This window comes from Trichomycterus rosablanca, chromosome 21, assembly GCF_030014385.1.
Source record: "Trichomycterus rosablanca isolate fTriRos1 chromosome 21, fTriRos1.hap1, whole genome shotgun sequence".
NCBI lineage: Eukaryota > Metazoa > Chordata > Actinopteri > Siluriformes > Trichomycteridae > Trichomycterus > Trichomycterus rosablanca.
This window is the reverse complement of record NC_086008.1, coordinates 11,866,816-11,884,128: the sequence shown is the minus strand read 5'-3', so window position 1 is coordinate 11,884,128 and position 17,313 is coordinate 11,866,816.

Genomic DNA, 17,313 nt, shown 5'->3' with positions numbered 1-17,313 from the left:
GTCTTGTATGGTCTTGTCTTGTCTTGTCTTGTCTTGTCTTGTCTTGTCTTGTCTTGTCTTGTCTTGTCTTGTCTTGTCTTGTCTTGTCTTGTCTTGTCTTGTCTTGTCTTGTCTTGTCTTGTCTTTTGTCTGTCTTGTCTTGTCTTGTCTTGTCTTGTCTTGTATGGTCTTTCATTTGTCTTGTCTTGTCTTGTCTTGTCTTGTCTTGTCTTGTCTTGTCTTGTCTTGTCTTGTCTTGTCTTGTCTTTCTTTTGTATTGTATTTGTCTTGTCTTGTCTTGTCTTGTCTTGCCTTGCCTTGCCTTGCCTTGCCTTGCCTTGCTTTGCCTTGACTTGCCTTGCCTTGCCTTGCCTTGCCTTGCATGGTCATGTCTTGTATGGTCTTGTCTTGTATGGTCTTTCTTTTGTCTTGTCTTGTATTGTCTTTTGTCTTGTCTTGTCTTGTCTTGTCTTGTCTTGTCTTGTCTTGTCTTGTCTTGTATGGTCTTTCATTTGTCTTGTCTTGTCTTGTCTTGTCTTGTCTTTCTTTTGTATTGTATTTGTCTTGTCTTGTCTTGTCTTGTCTTTCTTGTCTTGTCTTGTCTTGTCTTGCCTTGTCTTATCTTGTCTTGTCTTGTCTTGTCTTGTATGGTCTTTCTTTTGTCTTGTCTTTGTCTTGTCTTGTCTTTTGTCTTGTCTTGTCTTGCCTTGTCTTATCTTGTCTTGTCTTGTATGGTCTTTATTTTGTCTTGTCTTGTCTTGTCTTGTCTTGTCTTGTCTTGTCTTGTCTTTGTCTTGTCTTTGTCTTGTCTTGTCTTGTCTTGTCTTGTCTTGTCTTGTCTTGTCTTGTATTGTCTTGTCTTGTCTTGTCTTGTCTTTTGTCTGTCTTGTCTTGTCTTGTCTTGTCTTGTCTTGTCTTGTATTTCTTGTCTTGTCTTGTCTTGTCTTGTCTTGTCTTGCTTTGCCTTGACTTGCCTTGCCTTGCCTTGCCTTGCATGGTCATGTCTTGTATGGTCTTGTCTTGTATGGTCTTGTCTTGTCTTGTCTTTGTCTTTGTCTTGTCTTGTCTTGTCTTGTCTTGTCTTGTCTTGTCTTGTCTTGTCTTGTCTTGTATTTCTTGTCTTGTCTTGTCTTGTCTTGTCTTGTCTTGTCTTGTCTTGCTTTGCCTTGACTTTCCTTGCCTTGCCTTGCCTTGCATGGTCATGTCTTGTATGGTCTTGTCTTGTATGGTCTTTCTTTTGTCTTGTCTTGTCTTGTCTTGTCTTGTCTTGTCTTGTCTTTCTTTTGTATTGTATTTGTCTTGTCTTGATTTGTCTTGTCTTGTCTTGTCTTGTATGGTCTTGTATGGTCTTTCTTTTGTCTTGTCTTTGTCTTGTCTTGTCTTTTGTCTTGTCTTGTCTTGCCTTGTCTTATCTTGTCTTGTCTTGTATGGTCTTTCTTTTGTCTTGTCTTGTCTTGTCTTGTCTTGTCTTGTCTTGTCTTGTCTTGTATGGTCTTGTCTTGTATGGTCTTGTCTTGTATGGTCTTTCTTTTGTCTTGTCTTGTCTTGTCTTGTCTTGTCTTGTCTTGCCTTGCCTTGCCTTGCCTTGCCTTGCATGGTCATGTCTTGTATGGTCTTGTCTTGTATGGTCTTTCTTTTGTCTTGTCTTGTCTTGTCTTGTCTTGTCTTGTCTTGTCTTGTCGTCTTGTCTTGTCTTGTCTTGTCTTGTCTTGTCTTGTCTTTCATTTGTCTTGTCTTGTCTTGTCTTGTCTTGTCTTGTCTTTTCTTTCTTGTCTTGTCTTGTCTTTCTTTTGTATTGTATTTGTCTTGTCTTGTCTTGTCTTTCTTGTCTTGTCTTGTCTTGTCTTGATTTGTCTTGTCTTGTCTTGTCTTGTCTTGTATGGTCTTTCTTTTGTCTTGTCTTTGTCTTGTCTTGTCTTTTGTCTTGTCTTGTCTTGCCTTGCCTTGCTTTGCCTTGACTTGCCTTGCCTTGCCTTGCCTTGCATGGTCATGTCTTGTATGGTCTTGTCTTGTATGGTCTTTCTTTTGTCTTGTCTTGTCTTGTCTTGTCTTGTCTTGTCTTGTCTTTCATTTGTCTTGTCTTGTCTTGTCTTGTCTTGTCTTTCTTGTCTTGTCTTGTCTTTCTTTTGTATTGTATTTGTCTTGTCTTGTCTTGTCTTTCTTGTCTTGTCTTGTCTTGTCTTGATTTGTCTTGTCTTGTCTTGTCTTGTCTTGTCTTGTATGGTCTTTCTTTTGTCTTGTCTTTGTCTTGTCTTGTCTTTTGTCTTGTCTTGCATTGTCTTATCTTGTCTTGTCTTGTATTGTCTTTCTTTTGCCTTGCCTTGCCTTGCCTTGCTTTGCCTTGACTTGCCTTGCCTTGCCTTGCATGGTCATGTCTTGTATGGTCTTGTCTTGTATGGTCTTTCTTTTGTCTTGTCTTGTCTTGTCTTGTCTTGTCTTGTCTTGTCTTGTCTTGTCTTGTCTTGTATGGTCTTTCATTTGTCTTGTCTTGTCTTGTCTTGTCTTGTCTTTCTTTTGTATTGTATTGTATTTGTCTTGTCTTGTCTTGTCTTTCTTGTCTTGTCTTGTCTTGTCTTGCCTTGTCTTGTCTTGTCTTGTCTTGTATGGTCTTTCTTTTGTCTTGTCTTGTCTTTTGTCTTGTCTTGTCTTGTCTTGTCTTGTCTTGTTTTGCCTTGCCTTGCCTTGCTTTGCCTTGACTTGCCTTGACTTGCCTTGCCTTGCCTTGCCTTGCCTTGCATGGTCATGTCTTGTATGGTCTTGTCTTGTATGGTCTTGTCTTGTCTTGTCTTGTCTTGTCTTGTCTTGTCTTGTCTTTCTTGTCTTGTCTTGTCTTGTCTTGTTTTGTCTTCTTGTCTTGTCTTGTCTTGTCTTGTCTTTCATTTGTCTTGTCTTGTCTTGTCTTGTCTTGTCTTGTCTTGTCTTTCATTTGTCTTGTCTTGTCTTGTCTTGTCTTGCCTTGCCTTGCCTTGCCTTGCCTTGCTTTGCCTTGACTTGCCTTGCCTTGCATGGTCATGTCTTGTATGGTCTTGTCTTGTATGGTCTTTCTTTTGTCTTGTCGTGTCTTGTCTTGTCTTGTCTTGTCTTGCCTTGCCTTGTCTTGTCTTGTCTTGTCTTGTCTTGTATGGTCTTTCTTTTGTCTTGTCTTTGTCTTGTCTTGTCTTTTGTCTTGTCTTGTCTTGTCTTGCCTTGTCTTATCTTGTCTTGTCTTGTCTTGTCTTGTCTTGTCTTTCTTTTGTATTGTATTTGTCTTGTCTTGTCTTGTCTTTCTTGTCTTGTCTTGTCTTGTCTTGCCTTGCCTTGCCTTGCCTTGCTTTGCCTTGACTTGCCTTGCCTTGCCTTGCCTTGCATGGTCATGTCTTGTATGGTCTTGTCTTGTATGGTCTTTCTTTTGTCTTGTCTTGTCTTGTCTTGTCTTGTCTTGTCTTGTCTTGTCTTGTCTTGTCTTGTCTTGTCTTGTCTTGTCTTGTCTTGTCTTGTCTTTCATTTGTCTTGTCTTGTCTTGTCTTGTCTTTGTCTTGTCTTGTCTTGTCTTTTGTCTTGTCTTGTCTTGCCTTGTCTTATCTTGTCTTGTCTTGTCTTGTCTTGTCTTTCTTTTGTATTGTATTTGTCTTGTCTTGTCTTGTCTTTCTTGTCTTGTCTTGTCTTGTCTTGTCTTGTCTTGCCTTGCCTTGCCTTGCCTTGCTTTGCCTTGACTTGCCTTGCCTTGCCTTGCCTTGCATGGTCATGTCTTGTATGGTCTTGTCTTGTATGGTCTTTCTTTTGTCTTGTCTTGTCTTGTCTTGTCTTGTCTTGTCTTTCATTTGTCTTGTCTTGTCTTGTCTTGTCTTGTCTTGTCTTGTCTTGTCTTGTCTTTCTTGTCTTGTCTTGTCTTTCTTGTCTTGTCTTGTCTTTCTTTTGTATTGTATTTGTCTTGTCTTGTCTTGTCTTGTCTTTCTTGTCTTGTCTTGTCTTGTCTTGATTTGTCTTGTCTTGTCTTGTCTTGTCTTGTCTTGTCTTGTATGGTCTTTCTTTTGTCTTGTCTTTGTCTTGTCTTGTCTTTTGTCTTGTCTTGTCTTGCCTTGTCTTATCTTGTCTTGTCTTGTATGGTCTTTCTTTTGCCTTGCCTTGCCTTGCCTTGCTTTGCCTTGACTTGCCTTGCCTTGCCTTGCATGGTCATGTCTTGTATGGTCTTGTCTTGTATGGTCTTTCTTTTGTCTTGTCTTGTCTTGTCTTGTCTTGTCTTGTCTTGTCTTGTATGGTCTTTCATTTGTCTTGTCTTGTCTTGTCTTGTCTTGTCTTGTCTTGTCTTGCCTTGTCTTGTCTTGTCTTGTCTTGTCTTGTCTTGTCTTGTCTTGTCTTGTATGGTCTTTCTTTTGTCTTGTCTTGTCTTTTGTCTTGTCTTGTCTTGTCTTGTCTTGTCTTGTTTTGCCTTGCCTTGCCTTGCTTTGCCTTGACTTGCCTTGCCTTGCCTTGCCTTGCCTTGCATGGTCATGTCTTGTATGGTCTTGTCTTGTATGGTCTTGTCTTGTCTTGTCTTGTCTTGTCTTGTCTTGTCTTCTTGTCTTGTCTTGTCTTGTCTTGTCTTGTCTTTCATTTGTCTTGTCTTGTCTTGTCTTGTCTTTCATTTGTCTTGTCTTGTCTTGTCTTGTCTTGTCTTGCCTTGCCTTGCCTTGCCTTGCCTTGCTTTGCCTTGACTTGCCTTGCCTTGCCTTGCCTTGCATGGTCATGTCTTGTATGGTCTTGTCTTGTATGGTCTTTCTTTTGTCTTGTCTTGTCTTGTCTTGTCTTGTCTTGTCTTGTCTTGTCTTTCATTTGTCTTGTCTTGTCTTGTCTTGTCTTGTCTTGTCTTGTCTTTCTTGTCTTGTCTTGTCTTTCTTTTGTATTGTATTTGTCTTGTCTTGTCTTGTCTTTCTTGTCTTGTCTTGTCTTGTCTTGTCTTGTCTTGTCTTGATTTGTCTTGTCTTGTCTTGTCTTGTCTTGTCTTGTATGGTCTTTCTTTTGTCTTGTCTTTGTCTTGTCTTGTCTTTTGTCTTGTCTTGTCTTGTCTTGCCTTGTCTTATCTTGTCTTATCTTGTATGGTCTTTCTTTTGTCTTGTCTTGTCTTGTCTTGTCTTGTCTTGTCTTGTCTTGTCTTGTCTTGTATGGTCTTGTCTTGTATGGTCTTGTCTTGTATGGTCTTTCTTTTGTCTTGTCTTGTCTTGTCTTGTCTTGTCTTGTCTTGCCTTGCCTTGCCTTGCATGGTCATGTCTTGTATGGTCTTGTCTTGTATGGTCTTTCTTTTGTCTTGTCTTGTCTTGTCTTGTCTTGTCTTGTCGTCTTGTCTTGTCTTGTCTTGTCTTGTCTTGTCTTGTCTTGTCTTTCATTTGTCTTGTCTTGTCTTGTCTTGTCTTGTCTTTCATTTGTCTTGTCTTGTCTTGTCTTGTCTTGTCTTGTCTTGCCTTGCCTTGCCTTGCCTTGCTTTGCCTTGACTTGCCTTGCCTTGCCTTGCCTTGCATGGTCATGTCTTGTATGGTCTTGTCTTGTATGGTCTTTCTTTTGTCTTGTCTTGTCTTGTCTTGTCTTGTCTTGTCTTGTCTTGTCTTGTCTTGTCTTGTCTTGTCTTGTCTTGTCTTGTCTTTCTTTTGTATTGTATTTGTCTTGTCTTGTCTTGTCTTTCTTGTCTTGTCTTGTCTTGTCTTGATTTGTCTTGTCTTGTCTTGTCTTGTCTTGTATGGTCTTTCTTTTGTCTTGTCTTTGTCTTGTCTTGTCTTTTGTCTTGTCTTGTCTTGCCTTGTCTTATCTTGTCTTGTCTTGTATGGTCTTTCTTTTGTCTTGTCTTGTCTTGTCTTGTCTTGTCTTGTCTTGTATGGTCTTGTCTTGTATGGTCTTGTCTTGTATGGTCTTTCTTTTGTCTTGTCTTGTCTTGTCTTGTCTTGTCTTGCCTTGCCTTGCCTTGCCTTGCCTTGCCTTGCCTTGCCTTGCATGGTCTTGTCTTGTATGGTCTTTCTTTTGTCTTGTCTTGTCTTGTCTTGTCTTGTCTTGTCTTGTCTTTCTTTTGTATTGTATTTGTCTTGTCTTGTCTTGTCTTTCTTGTCTTGTCTTGTCTTGTCTTGTCTTGCCTTGCATTGCCTTGCCTTGCCTTGCTTTGCCTTGACTTGCCTTGCCTTGACTTGCATGGTCATGTCTTGTATGGTCTTGTCTTGTATGGTCTTGTCTTGCCTTGTCTTGTCTTGTCTTGTCTTGTCTTGTCTTGTCTTGTCTTCTTGTCTTGTCTTGTCTTGTCTTGTCTTGTCTTGTCTTTCATTTGTCTTGTCTTGTCTTGTCTTGTCTTTCATTTGTCTTGTCTTGTCTTGTCTTGTCTTGTCTTGCCTTGCCTTGCCTTGCCTTGCCTTGCTTTGCCTTGACTTGACTTGCCTTGCCTTGCCTTGCCTTGCATGGTCATGTCTTGTATGGTCTTGTCTTGTATGGTCTTTCTTTTGTCTTGTCTTGTCTTGTCTTGTCTTGTCTTGTCTTTCATTTGTCTTGTCTTGTCTTGTCTTGTCTTGTCTTGTCTTGTCTTTCATTTGTCTTGTCTTGTCTTTCTTTTGTATTGTATTTGTCTTGTCTTGTCTTGTCTTGTCTTTCTTGTCTTGTCTTGTCTTGTCTTGATTTGTCTTGTCTTGTCTTGTCTTGTCTTGTCTTGTCTTGTATGGTCTTTCTTTTGTCTTGTCTTTGTCTTGTCTTGTCTTTTGTCTTGTCTTGTCTTGCCTTGTCTTATCTTGTCTTGTCTTGTATGGTCTTTCTTTTGTCTTGTCTTGTCTTGTCTTGTCTTGTCTTGTATGGTCTTGTCTTGTATGGTCTTGTCTTGTATGGTCTTTCTTTTGTCTTGTCTTGTCTTGTCTTGTCTTGTCTTGTCTTGCCTTGCCTTGCCTTGCCTTGCATGGTCATGTCTTGTATGGTCTTGTCTTGTATGGTCTTTCTTTTGTCTTTGTCTTGTCTTGTCTTGTCTTGTCTTGTCTTGTCTTGTCTTGTCTTGTCTTGTCTTGTCTTGTCTTGTCTTGTCTTGTCTTGTCTTGTCTTGTCTTGTCTTGTCTTCTTGTCTTGTCTTGTCTTGTCTTGTCTTGTCTTTCATTTGTCTTGTCTTGTCTTGTCTTGTCTTGTCTTGTCTTTCATTTGTCTTGTCTTGTCTTGTCTTGTCTTGCCTTGCCTTTCCTTGCCTTGCTTTGCCTTGACTTGCCTTGCCTTGCCTTGCCTTGCATGGTCATGTCTTGTATGGTCTTGTCTTGTATGGTCTTTCTTTTGTCTTGTCTTGTCTTGTCTTGTCTTGTCTTGTCTTGTCTTGTCTTGTCTTTCATTTGTCTTGTCTTGTCTTGTCTTGTCTTGTCTTGTCTTTCTTGTCTTGTCTTGTCTTTCTTTTGTATTGTATTTGTCTTGTCTTGTCTTGTCTTTTTTGTCTTGTCTTGTCTTGTCTTGTCTTGTCTTGTATGGTCTTTCTTTTGTCTTGTCTTTGTCTTGTCTTGTCTTTTGTCTTGTCTTGTCTTGCCTTGTCTTATCTTGTCTTGTCTTGTATGGTCTTTCTTTTGTCTTGTCTTGTCTTGTCTTGTCTTGTCTTGTATGGTCTTGTCTTGTATGGTCTTGTCTTGTATGGTCTTTCTTTTGTCTTGTCTTGTCTTGTCTTGTCTTGTCTTGTCTTGTCTTGCCTTGCCTTGCCTTGCCTTGCATGGTCATGTCTTGTATGGTCTTGTCTTGTATGGTCTTTCTTTTGTCTTGTCTTGTCTTGTCTTGTCTTGTCTTGTCTTGTCTTGTCTTGTCTTGTCTTGTCTTGTCTTGTCTTCTTGTCTTGTCTTGTCTTGTCTTGTCTTGTCTTGTCTTTCATTTGTCTTGTCTTGTCTTGTCTTGTCTTGTCTTGTCTTGTCTTTCATTTGTCTTGTCTTGTCTTGTCTTGTCTTGTCTTGCCTTGCCTTTCCTTGCCTTGCTTTGCCTTGACTTGCCTTGCCTTGCCTTGCCTTGCATGGTCATGTCTTGTATGGTCTTGTCTTGTATGGTCTTTCTTTTGTCTTGTCTTGTCTTGTCTTGTCTTGTCTTGTCTTGTCTTGTCTTTCATTTGTCTTGTCTTGTCTTGTCTTGTCTTGTCTTGTCTTTCTTGTCTTGTCTTGTCTTTCTTTTGTATTGTATTTGTCTTGTCTTGTCTTGTCTTTTTTGTCTTGTCTTGTCTTGTCTTGATTTGTCTTGTCTTGTCTTGTCTTGTCTTGTCTTGTCTTGTATGGTCTTTCTTTTGTCTTGTCTTTGTCTTGTCTTGTCTTTTGTCTTGTCTTGTCTTGCCTTGTCTTATCTTGTCTTGTCTTGTATGGTCTTTCTTTTGTCTTGTCTTGTCTTGTCTTGTCTTGTCTTGTATGGTCTTGTCTTGTATGGTCTTGTCTTGTATGGTCTTTCTTTTGTCTTGTCTTGTCTTGTCTTGCCTTGCCTTGCCTTGCCTTGCCTTGCCTTGCATGGTCATGTCTTGTATGGTCTTGTCTTGTATGGTCTTTCTTTTGTCTTGTCTTGTCTTGTCTTGTCTTGTCTTGTCTTTCTTTTGTATTGTATTTGTCTTGTCTTGTCTTGTCTTTCTTGTCTTGTCTTGTCTTGTCTTGTCTTGTCTTGCCTTGCATTGCCTTGCCTTGCCTTGCTTTGCCTTGACTTGCCTTGCCTTGCCTTGACTTGCATGGTCATGTCTTGTATGGTCTTGTCTTGTATGGTCTTGTCTTGCCTTGTCTTGTCTTGTCTTGTCTTGTCTTGTCTTGTCTTCTTGTCTTGTCTTGTCTTGTCTTGTCTTGTCTTTCATTTGTCTTGTCTTGTCTTGTCTTGTCTTGTCTTTCATTTGTCTTGTCTTGTCTTGTCTTGTCTTGTCTTGCCTTGCCTTGCCTTGCCTTGCCTTGCTTTGCCTTGACTTGCCTTGCCTTGCCTTGCCTTGCATGGTCATGTCTTGTATGGTCTTGTCTTGTATGGTCTTTCTTTTGTCTTGTCTTGTCTTGTCTTGTCTTGTCTTGTCTTTCATTCGTCTTGTCTTGTCTTGTCTTGTCTTGTCTTGTCTTTCTTGTCTTGTCTTGTCTTTCTTTTGTATTGTATTTGTCTTGTCTTGTCTTGTCTTGTCTTTCTTGTCTTGTCTTGTCTTGTCTTGTCTTGATTTGTCTTGTCTTGTCTTGTCTTGTCTTGTCTTGTATGGTCTTTCTTTTGTCTTGTCTTTGTCTTGTCTTGTCTTGTCTTTTGTCTTGTCTTGTCTTGCCTTGTCTTATCTTGTCTTGTCTTGTATGGTCTTTCTTTTGTCTTGTCTTGTCTTGTCTTGTCTTGTCTTGTATGGTCTTGTCTTGTATGGTCTTGTCTTGTATGGTCTTTCTTTTGTCTTGTCTTGTCTTGTCTTGTCTTGTCTTGCCTTGCCTTGCCTTGCCTTGCCTTGCCTTGCCTTGCCTTGCATGGTCATGTCTTGTATGGTCTTGTCTTGTATGGTCTTTCTTTTGTCTTGTCTTGTCTTGTCTTGTCTTGTCTTGTCTTGTCTTGTCTTGTCTTTCTTTTGTATTGTATTTGTCTTGTCTTGTCTTGTCTTTCTTGTCTTGTCTTGTCTTGTCTTGTCTTGCCTTGCATTGCCTTGCCTTGCTTTGCCTTGACTTGCCTTGCCTTGCCTTGACTTGCATGGTCATGTCTTGTATGGTCTTTCTTTTGTCTTGTCTTGTCTTGTCTTGTCTTGTCTTGTCGTCTTGTCTTGTCGTCTTGTCTTGTCTTGTCTTGTCTTGTCTTGTCTTTCATTTGTCTTGTCTTGTCTTGTCTTGTCTTGTCTTGTCTTTCTTGTCTTGTCTTGTCTTTCTTTTGTATTGTATTTGTCTTGTCTTGTCTTGTCTTGTCTTTCTTGTCTTGTCTTGTCTTGTCTTGATTTGTCTTGTCTTGTCTTGTCTTGTCTTGTCTTGTATGGTCTTTCTTTTGTCTTGTCTTTGTCTTGTCTTGTCTTTTGTCTTGTCTTGTCTTGCCTTGTCTTATCTTGTCTTGTCTTGTATGGTCTTTCTTTTGTCTTGTCTTGTCTTGTCTTGTCTTGTCTTGTCTTGTCTTGTATGGTCTTGTCTGTATGGTCTTGTCTTGTATGGTCTTTCTTTTGTCTTGTCTTGTCTTGTCTTGCCTTGCCTTGCCTTGCCTTGCCTTGCCTTGCCTTGCCTTGCATGGTCATGTCTTGTATGGTCTTGTCTTGTATGGTCTTTCTTTTGTCTTGTCTTGTCTTGTCTTGTCTTGTCTTGTCTTGTCTTGTCTTGTCTGTCTTGTCTTGTCTTGTCTTGTCTTGTCTTGTCTTTTCTTGTCTTGTCTTGTCTTGTCTTGTCTTGTCTTTCTTTTGTATTGTATTTGTCTTGTCTTGTCTTGTCTTTCTTGTCTTGTCTTGTCTTGTCTTGCCTTGCCTTGCCTTGCCTTGCCTTGCCTTGCTTTGCCATGACTTGCCTTGCCTTGCCTTGCCTTGCATGGTCATGTCTTGTATGGTCTTGTCTTGTATGGTCTTGTCTTGCCTTGTCTTGTCTTGTCTTGTCTTGTCTTGTATGCTCTTTCTTTTGTCTTGTCTTTGTCTTGTCTTGTCTTTTGTCTTGTCTTGTCTTGCCTTGTCTTATCTTGTCTTGTCTTGTATGGTCTTTCTTTTGTCTTGTCTTTGCCTTGCCTTGCCTTGCATGGTCATGTCTTGTCTTGTCTTGTCTTGTCTTGTCTTGTCTTGTCTTGTCTTTCTTGTCTTGTCTTGTCTTGTCTTGTCTTGTCTTGTCTTGCCTTGCCTTGCCTTGCCTTGCCTTGCCTTGCCTTGCTTTGCCTTGACTTGCCTTGCCTTGCATGGTCATGTCTTGTCTTGTCTTGTCTTGTCTTGTATGGTCTTTCATTTGTCTTGTCTTGTCTTGTCTTGTCTTGCCTTGCCTTGCCTTGCCTTGCCTTGCCTTGCCCTGCCTTGCCTTGCATGGTCATGTCTTGTATGGTCTTGTCTTGCCTTGTCTTGTCTTGTCTTGTCTTGTATGGTCTTTCTTTTGTCTTGTCTTGTCTTTGTCTTGTCTTGTCTTTTGTCTTGTCTTGTCTTTTGTCTTGTCTTTTGTCTTTTGTCTTGTCTTGTCTTGTCTTGTCTTGTCTTGTCTTGTCTGGCCTTGCCTTGTCTTGTCTTGTCTTGTCTTGTATGGTCTTGTCTTGTCTTGTCTTGTCTTTCCTTGCCTTGCCTTGCCTTGCCTTGTCTTGCCTTGTCTTGTATGGTCTTGTCTTGTATGGTCTTGTCTTGTATGGTCTTGTCTTGCCTTGTCTTGTCTTGTCTTGTCTTGTCTTGTATGGTCTTTCTTTTGTCTTGTATTTGTCTTGTCTTGTCTTTCTTGTCTTGTCTTGTCTTGTCTTGTCTTGTATAATCTTTCATTTGTCTTGTCTTGTCTTGTCTTTGTCTTGTCTTGTCTTGTCTTGTCTTGTCTTGTCTTGTATGGTCTTTCATTTGTCTTGTCTTGTCTTGTCTTGTCTTGTCTTGTCTTGTATGGTCTTGTCTTGTATGGTCTTTCTTTTGTCTTGTCTTGTCTTGTCTTGTCTTGCCTTGCCTTGCCTTGCCTTGCCTTGCCTTGCCTTGCCTTGCATGGTCATGTCTTGTATGGTCTTGTCTTGTATGGTCTTGTCTTGTATGGTCTTTCTTTTGTCTTGTCTTGTCTTGTCTTGTCTTGTCTTGTCTTGTCTTGTCTTGTCTTTTGTATTGTATTTGTCTTGTCTTGTCTTGTCTTTCTTGTCTTGTCTTGTCTTGTCTTGTCTTGTCTTGCCTTGCCTTGCCTTGCCTTGCCTTGCTTTGCCTTGACTTGCCTTGCCTTGCCTTGCCTTGCATGGTCATGTCTTGTATGGTCTTGTCTTGTATGGTCTTTCTTTTGTCTTGTCTTGTCTTGTCTTGTCTTGTCGTCTTGTCTTGTCTTGTCTTGTCTTGTCTTTCATTTGTCTTGTCTTGTCTTGTCTTGTCTTGTCTTGTCTTGTCTTGTCTTTCTTGTCTTGTCTTGTCTTTCTTTTGTATTGTATTTGTCTTGTCTTGTCTTGTCTTTCTTGTCTTGTCTTGTCTTGTCTTGATTTGTCTTGTCTTGTCTTGTCTTGTCTTGTCTTGTCTTGTATGGTCTTTCTTTTGTCTTGTCTTTGTCTTGTCTTGTCTTTTGTCTTGTCTTGTCTTGCCTTGTCTTATCTTGTCTTGTCTTGTATGGTCTTTCTTTTGTTTTGTCTTGTCTTGTCTTGTCTTGTCTTGTCTTGTCTTGTCTTGTATGGTCTTGTCTTGTATGGTCTTTCTTTTGTCTTGTCTTGTCTTGTCTTGCCTTGCCTTGCCTTGCCTTGCCTTGCATGGTCATGTCTTGTATGGTCTTGTCTTGTATGGTCTTTCTTTTGTCTTGTCTTGTCTTGTCTTGTCTTGTCTTGTCTTGTCTTGTCTTGTCTTGTCTTGTCTTGTCTTGTCTTGTCTTTCTTTTCTATTGTATTTGTCTTGTCTTGTCTTGTCTTTCTTGTCTTGTCTTGTCTTGTCTTGTCTTGCCTTGCCTTGCCTTGCCTTGCCTTGCTTTGCCATGACTTGCCTTGCCTTGCCTTGCCTTGCATGGTCATGTCTTGTATGGTCTTGTCTTGTATGGTCTTGTCTTGTCTTGTCTTGTCTTGTCTTGTCTTGTCTTGTCTTGTATGGTCTTTCTTTTGTCTTGTCTTTGTCTTGTCTTGTCTTTTGTCTTGTCTTGTCTTGCCTTGTCTTATCTTGTCTTGTCTTGTATGGTCTTTCTTTTGTCTTGTCTTTGTCTTGTCTTGTCTTGTCTTTTGTCTTGTCTTTTCTTGTCTTTTGTCTTGTCTTTTGTCTTGTCGTGTCGTGTCGTGTCGTGTCTTGCCTTGCCTTGCCTTGCCTTGCATTGACTTGCCTTGCCTTGCATGGTCATGTCTTGTCTTGTCTTGTCTTGTCTTGTCTTGTCTTGTCTTGTCTTTCTTGTCTTGTCTTGTCTTGTCTTGTCTTGCCTTGCCTTGCCTTGCCTTGCCTTGCCTTGCTTTGCCTTGACTTGCCTTGCCTTGCATGGTCATGTCTTGTCTTGTATGGTCTTTCATTTGTCTTGTCTTGTCTTGTCTTGTCTTGTCTTGTCTTGTCTTGCCTTGCCTTGCCTTGCCTTGCCTTGCCTTGCCTTGCCTTGCATGGTCATGTCTTGTATGGTCTTGTCTTGCCTTGTCTTGTCTTGTCTTGTATGGTCTTTCTTTTGTCTTGTCTTGTCTTTGTCTTGTCTTGTCTTTTGTCTTGTCTTGTCTTTTGTCTTGTCTTTTGTCTTGTCTTTTGTCTTTTGTCTTGTCTTGTCTTGTCTTGTCTTGTCTTGTCTTGTCTGGCCTTGCCTTGTCTTGTCTTGTCTTGTCTTGTATGGTCTTGTCTTGTCTTGTCTTGTCTTGTCTTGTCTTGTCTTTCCTTGCCTTGCCTTGCCTTGTCTTGCCTTGTCTTGTATGGTCTTGTCTTGTATGGTCTTGTCTTGTATGGTCTTTCTTTTGTCTTGTATTTGTCTTGTCTTGTCTTTCTTGTCTTGTCTTGTCTTGTCTTGTCTTGTATAATCTTTCATTTGTCTTGTCTTGTCTTGTCTTTGTCTTGTCTTGTCTTGTCTTGTCTTGTCTTGTATGGTCTTTCATTTGTCTTGTCTTGTCTTGTCTTGTCTGGTCTTGTCTTGTATGGTCTTGTCTTGTATGGTCTTTCTTTTGTCTTGTCTTGTCTTGTCTTGTCTTGCCTTGCCTTGCCTTGCCTTGCCTTGCCTTGCATGGTCATGTCTTGTATGGTCTTGTCTTGTATGGTCTTGTCTTGTATGGTCTTTCTTTTGTCTTGTCTTGTCTTGTCTTGTCTTGCCTTCCCATGCCTTGCCTTGCCTTGCCTTGCCTTGCCTTGCATGGTCATGTCTTGTATGGTCTTGTCTTGTCTTGTCTTGTCTTGTCTTGTCTTGTCTTGTCTTTCTTTTGTATTGTATTTGTCTTGTCTTGTCTTGTCTTGTCTTTCTTGTCTTGTCTTGTCTTGCCTTGCCTTGCCTTGCCTTGCCTTGCTTTGCCTTGACTTGCCTTGCCTTGCCTTGCCTTGCATGGTCATGTCTTGTATGGTCTTGTCTTGTATGGTCTTGTCTTGCCTTGTCTTGTCTTGTCTTGTCTTGTCTTGTCTTGTATGGTCTTTCTTTTGTCTTGTCTTTGTCTTGTCTTGTCTTGTCTTGTATGGTCTTTCTTTTGTCTTGTCTTTGTCTTGTCTTGTCTTGTCTTTTGACTTGTCTTGTCTTGTCTTTTGTCTTGTCTTTTGTCTTGTCTTTTGTCTTGTCGTGTCGTGTCGTGTCGTGCCTTGCCTTGTCTTGTATGGTCTTTCATTTGTCTTGTCTTGTCTTGTCTTGTCTTGTCTTGTCTTGTCTTGTCTTGTCTTGCCTTGCCTTGCCTTGCCTTGCCTTGCCTTGCCTTGCATGGTCATGTCTTGTCTTGTCTTTGTCTTGTCTTGTCTTGTCTTGTCTTTTGTCTTGTCTTGTCTTGTCTTTTGTCTTGTCTTTTGTCTTGTCTTTTGTCTTGTCTTGTCGTGTCGTGTCGTGTCGTGTCTTGCCTTGCCTTGCCTTGCCTTGCCTTGCCTTGCCTTGTCTTGTCTTGTATGGTCTTTCATTTGTCTTGTCTTGTCTTGTCTTGCCTTGCCTTGCCTTGCCTTGCCTTGCCTTGCCTTGCCTTGCATGGTCATGTCTTGTCTTGTCTTGTCTTGCCTTGCCTTGCCTTGCCTTGCCTTGCCTTGCTTTGCCTTGCCTTGCCTTGCTTTGCCTTGACTTGCCTTGCCTTGCCTTGCCTTGCCTTGCCTTGCATGGTCATGTCTTGTATGGTCTTGTCTTGTATGGTCTTGTCTTGCCTTGTCTTGTCTTGTCTTGTCTTGTCTTGTCTTGTCTTGTATGGTCTTTCTTTTGTCTTGTCTTGTCTTGTCTTGTCTTGTCTTGTCTTGTCTTGTCTTGTCTTGTCTTGTATGGTCTTTCATTTGTCTTGTCTTGTCTTGTCTTGTCTTTCTTTTGTATTGTATTTGTCTTGTCTTGTCTTGTCTTTCTTGTCTTGTCTTGTCTTGTCTTGCCTTGTCTTGTCTTGTCTTGTCTTGTATGGTCTTTCTTTTGTCTTGTCTTTGTCTTGTCTTGTCTTTTGTCTTGTCTTGTCTTGCCTTGTCTTATCTTGTCTTGTCTTGTCTTGTATGGTCTTTCTTTTGTCTTGTCTTTGTCTTGTCTTGTCTTGTCTTTTGTCTTGTCTTGTATGGTCTTTCATTTGTCTTGTCTTGTCTTTGTCTTGTCTTGTCTTGTTTTGTCTTGCCTTGCCTTGCCTTGCCTTGCCTTGCATGGTCATGTCTTGTCTTGTCTTGTCTTGTCTTGTCTTTCTTGTCTTGTCTTGTCTTGTCTTGTCTTGTCTTGTCTTGTCTTGTATGGTCTTTCTTTTGTCTTGTCTTTGTCTTGTCTTGTCTTTTGTCTTGTCTTGTCTTGCCTTGTCTTATCTTGTCTTGTCTTGTATGGTCTTTCTTTTGTCTTGTCTTTGTCTTGTCTTGTCTTGTCTTTTGTCTTGTCTTGTCTTGTCTTTTGTCTTGTCTTTTGTCTTGTCTTTTGTCTTGTCTTTTGTCTTGTCTTTTGTCTTGTCGTGTCGTGTCGTGTCGTGTCTTGCCTTGCCTTGCCTTGCCTTGCCTTGCCTTGCCTTGCCTTGCATGGTCATGTCTTGTCTTGTCTTGTCTTGTCTTGTCTTGTCTTGTCTTGTCTTGTCTTGTCTTGTCTTGTCTTTCTTGTCTTGTCTTGTCTTGTCTTGTCTTGTCTTGCCTTGCCTTGCCTTGCCTTGCCTTGCCTTGCTTTGCCTTGACTTGCCTTGCATGGTCATGTCTTGTCTTGTCTTGTCTTGTCTTGTATGGTCTTTCATTTGTCTTGTCTTGTCTTGTCTTTTGTCTTGTCTTGTCTTTTGTCTTGTCTTTTGTCTTGTCTTTTGTCTTTTGTCTTGTCTTGTCTTGTCTTGTCTTGTCTTGTCTTGTCTGGCCTTGCCTTGTCTTGTCTTGTCTTGTCTTGTATGGTCTTGTCTTGTCTTGTCTTGTCTTTCCTTGCCTTGCCTTGCCTTGCCTTGTCTTGCCTTGTCTTGTATGGTCTTGTCTTGTATGGTCTTGTCTTGTATGGTCTTGTCTTGCCTTGTCTTGTCTTGTCTTGTCTTGTCTTGTATGGTCTTTCTTTTGTCTTGTATTTGTCTTGTCTTGTCTTTCTTGTCTTGTCTTGTCTTGTATAATCTTTCATTTGTCTTGTCTTGTCTTGTCTTTGTCTTGTCTTGTCTTGTCTTGTCTTGTCTTGTCTTGTATGGTCTTTCATTTGTCTTGTCTTGTCTTGTCTTGTCTTGTCTTGTATGGTCTTGTCTTGTATGGTCTTTCTTTTGTCTTGTCTTGTCTTGTCTTGTCTTGCCTTGCCTTGCCTTGCCTTGCCTTGCCTTGCCTTGCCTTGCCTTGCATGGTCATGTCTTGTATGGTCTTGTCTTGTATGGTCTTGTCTTGTATGGTCTTTCTTTTGTCTTGTCTTGTCTTGTCTTGTCTTGTCTTGTCTTGTCTTGTCTTTTGTATTGTATTTGTCTTGTCTTGTCTTGTCTTTCTTGTCTTGTCTTGTCTTGTCTTGTCTTGTCTTGCCTTGCCTTGCCTTGCCTTGCCTTGCTTTGCCTTGACTTGCCTTGCCTTGCCTTGCCTTGCATGGTCATGTCTTGTATGGTCTTGTCTTGTATGGTCTTTCTTTTGTCTTGTCTTGTCTTGTCTTGTCTTGTCGTCTTGTCTTGTCTTGTCTTGTCTTGTCTTGTCTTGTCTTTCATTTGTCTTGTCTTGTCTTGTCTTGTCTTGTCTTGTCTTGTCTTGTCTTTCTTGTCTTGTCTTGTCTTTCTTTTGTATTGTATTTGTCTTGTCTTGTCTTGTCTTTCTTGTCTTGTCTTGTCTTGTCTTGATTTGTCTTGTCTTGTCTTGTCTTGTCTTGTCTTGTCTTGTATGGTCTTTCTTTTGTCTTGTCTTTGTCTTGTCTTGTCTTTTGTCTTGTCTTGTCTTGCCTTGTCTTATCTTGTCTTGTCTTGTATGGTCTTTCTTTTGTTTTGTCTTGTCTTGTCTTGTCTTGTCTTGTCTTGTCTTGTATGGTCTTGTCTTGTATGGTCTTTCTTTTGTCTTGTCTTGTCTTGTCTTGCCTTGCCTTGCCTTGCCTTGCCTTGCATGGTCATGTCTTGTATGGTCTTGTCTTGTATGGTCTTTCTTTTGTCTTGTCTTGTCTTGTCTTGTCTTGTCTTGTCTTGTCTTGTCTTGTCTTGTCTTGTCTTGTCTTGTCTTGTCTTGTCTTGTCTTGTCTTTCTTTTCTATTGTATTTGTCTTGTCTTGTCTTGTCTTTCTTGTCTTGTCTTGTCTTGTCTTGTCTTGCCTTGCCTTGC